We start from the raw sequence: 3698 nt of genomic DNA on the forward strand, positions 1-3698 counted from the left end.
ATAAAATTTATGTCAGTGGTATAGTTGACTATTGGTTACTCTTAAGTGTTCCAAGTAAATCAATGTAAAATAGATGAGTCGACCATAACCATCCCATAGCAATAAATGTCTAAGAATTGAAAGAGCAAGTTATATGCTTTGATCATTCTGCAGTTATATTTGTATATAATTTAAGTCTAAATGTTTTATATTCCTTACTCTATACAGACAAACTTCATCGAGTTGTTCTTTCAGAGACAGAGATGCGAAATCGATAGCCATATGCTGCATCTTAACAACTTATAAAGCATTTGTAAATTTCAGTTAATAAAGTAGGAGAAATTCCCTGACCTGGTAGTATGTTCGTCATGTATTTTCATTTAAAATGAACAGCCTTCTATTAAAATCCTAGTTATTTTTCTCTATGAAAAATAAGATAATTTATAAAGTGAAAAAAACATGGTCTTAGCTGTATGGAATATAGTTTCAAATATTCACTAATAACATTAGCATTATTTATTGAATTTTAAAACCTAAAACAATGCTCATCTGAGGGCACTTTTCATCTTTAAATCAATTTTTCTCTTTTTAATATGGTGACTTAAAGTCCATATGCAGCTATTGTTCTTTGTATACAAAGAACATCGTATTTCCACGAACGTGGCTGATTCAAGCTTCTTTATACAGTAAATCTAAAATGTGCCAGGACTGGGCGTCTCAGTGGCTCAGTCAGTTAAGCATCTGACTTCGGCTCTTGTCATGATCTCACTGTTCGTGACTTCAAGTTCCATGTTGGATGAGCGTAAGCCGCTCTTTTGGGTGAGCCTTGCTTCTCTCTCTCTCTCTCCCTCTCTTACCCTCTTGCTGCCCCTCACTCACTTGTGTCCCCTCTCTATAAAAAGCAAATTAAAATGTGTCAGGACTGATACAGCACAAAAAAGAAAAATGACACAGACATCTACATACTGTAATGTTGAAACTCATGGCATATTTGTATAAGCAGGTTATATGTCTACCTACGTCTTTCTGGAAGAAATAATAATCTGCTCACTACTAAGTATCATGCTCTACAAGGAGAATTGTATTCAAGTAGTTCTTGAGTTGAATATATCTCAGTAACTTTAAGACACTGCCAATTATAAGATGTACCATTATTTCATGTACATTATAGAAGGAAACTAGCCACAAATTAAACTACATACCAATGTTCTGTTACTAGTTATATGTTTTCTTTATTTGATATACATCAAATGTAGTCTTTTGTTTCTTGTAACAATGAAAAGAAGATATACCTGATGTAGATCAAGCATTTCTGAAATGCACGGACAAAGACCATCTCTTCAGAATCACCTTCTGATAGGTGATTCTGACACTTCGCTAGGGACACCATCTTTTGTGCCATCAGGAGCATTGATGACGCTGTGTTTCTTACATAAGTAGGGATTCTCTCTTAAGGTTTTTCTTCCAGGCAACAAGTGAGCAGCGAGATCACTGGAGTGGCTTTCAGTCTGGTTGTTCGTTGAGTTCACATTAGTCTTACCCAGTATAATTTTCAGAAATTTTGCGTAGGAGGAGAGCAGCGTCTCAGCAGTGGCACCAACAGCATCATGGATGTCTCCTGCACATAAATATGGTTCCCAATGTCACTGTCACCAATTATGGTATGTTTGACCTTGAGACAACAGGTAATGGAAGTGAGGATTGCATTAACATGGGAAAGCTAAGGAGTCTAGAGGCTCCCAACATAAACTTCATGCTGGTGGACTTGCCCTTTAAGGGGTATGGATCTGCTTCCATTTTAGTGCTGCTGAGGTCACAAATTAACATACTTCTAAAAAACAATCTTAATAACCACTTTTTAAAATTTAGGTACATTCCTTTTTTAATGTTTATTTATTTATTTGAGAGAGAGTAAGCCCATACACAAGTGGGGGAGGGGCAGAGAGAGAATCCCAAGAAGGCTCTGCGATGTCAGCACAGAGCCCAATGCAGGGCTCGAACCCATGAACTCTGGGATCGTGTCTTACCCAAAATCAAGAGTCAGATGCTTAACCAACTGATTGATCCAGGCTCCCTGCAAAGTCAGCTTTTAAAGGTTGGGGCTTGAAGTGTGGACTCGGGGCACAGAGGCCCCAGTGGGGAACTGGTGGTTTCTAATGTTTCTGAGGATGATTCTGGTTTTGTTTTGTTTTGTTTTTTAAATAGTTTATTGTCAAATTAGTTTCCATATAACACCCAGTGCTCTTCCCCACAAGTGCCCTCCTCCATTACCACCACCTCCCTTCCTCCTCCCCCTCCCCCTTCAACCCTCGGTTTGTTTTTAGTATTCAATAGTCTCTCAGGTTTTTCGTTTCTCTCTCTTCCCAACTCTTTTTCCCTCTTCCCCTCCCCCTGGTCCTCCATTAGGTTTCTCCTGTCCTCCTGTTAGACCTATGAGTGCAAACATAGGGTATCTGTCCTTTTCTGCCAGACTTAATTCACTTAGCATGAAACCCTCGATGTCCATCAAATGGCCGTATTTCATTCTTTCTCATTGCCATGTAATACTCCATTGTATATATACCACATCTTCTTGATCCATTCATCAGGTGATGGACATTAAGGCTCTTTCCATGATTTGGCTATTGTACAAAGTGCTGCTATGAACATTGGGGTACATGTGCCCCTATGCATCAGCACTTCTGTATCCTTGGGTATAAAATTTAGGTACATTCTTGAACCAATAATCAACACATAAGTAACCTCAGGAGGATGCACATTTGCCTCCAACTGAGTTCAAGATTTCAATGAGAATATTAAGGAACTTAATTAAGGACAAACATTCCCTCATTTTTCCTTAATACTGGAGTCAAGTTAACTTTTCCTTTAGTACCTTTGCTGTTATTTGGCTTGGCTTTAGCAGTCTGATTAGATCTGCAGTTTATGCCTATCATTCATATTACTTAATTTTTTCTAATTTAGATTTACTCACATTTATGTTGAATTGTTCATTTATCCCAATTTTGTGACATATTAATCTTCATTGTTTGTTCATAGTGTCATTCACAGTAGGCTTTAAACAAAGTTGATAATAATCCATCAAAAATTTCTTGGGCTTATTATCCGGGTGGTAGAGGGAAAAAAGCATATAAATCAAGCACCACGTTACCCAAAGTATAAAAGATACATTGCTTTCGAACCCAGTATCAAACCCTCATGAAATATAATTAGTTCTGTCCCTAATTGTTTTCTAATAAATTATTAGAATAAATAGCACCAAGTTTTTGGCGGTGCTCTCCTTAAAGGGATTCTCTCTGGCCCTCCTCCAGCTCTTCCATTCTTCATAGAGGAGGAAGCTAGGGGTAAAGAGATAATGTCTATCCGGGTGGGTTTGCTTTGTGCCTCCAATTCTGCTACAGAACTCTGAGGGCCCAAGAATTCTAAACTCTAACTTAGCCTTCCAGATTGTTACAGAAGTATCATTTTCAAGGTGGGAGGATAGAATATATTATATGTAACATTTTAATGACTTGATTTATGTATTTTAAATAGTTAGACACATGGTATGTAGGCCTTCATCTTATACTTTAGCCACCCCTGTAGATGCAAAGGGCTGGTCTTATTTCAGGATTAAACAAATGCAAATGCCCAACAAACTTAGAAGTTTCCTTTATGCTGGCTTAATGCATATAAAATGGAATATGTGTTTCCATGTTTATGGATTGTTTGAATAGTACTTT

The 3698-nt window shown here is 37.6% G+C and overlaps 1 long non-coding RNA gene across 1 annotated transcript; it reads right to left on the bottom strand.

Annotated features, from left to right (window-relative positions):
* Nucleotides 1-1186: 1186 nt before the first annotated feature.
* On the bottom strand, nt 1187-3348 carry LOC115286798. The gene is made up of 2 exons (XR_003906272.1): nt 2951-3348; nt 1187-1597 (listed from the first exon to the last, which is right to left on the bottom strand). It is a non-coding gene; the product is annotated as an uncharacterized LOC115286798 (long non-coding RNA).
* Between the last annotated feature and the right edge of the window lie 350 nt (nt 3349-3698).

The sequence above is a fragment of the Suricata suricatta genome, chromosome 3 (genome assembly GCF_006229205.1).
Source record: "Suricata suricatta isolate VVHF042 chromosome 3, meerkat_22Aug2017_6uvM2_HiC, whole genome shotgun sequence".
NCBI classification, from domain to species: Eukaryota; Metazoa; Chordata; class Mammalia; order Carnivora; family Herpestidae; genus Suricata; species Suricata suricatta.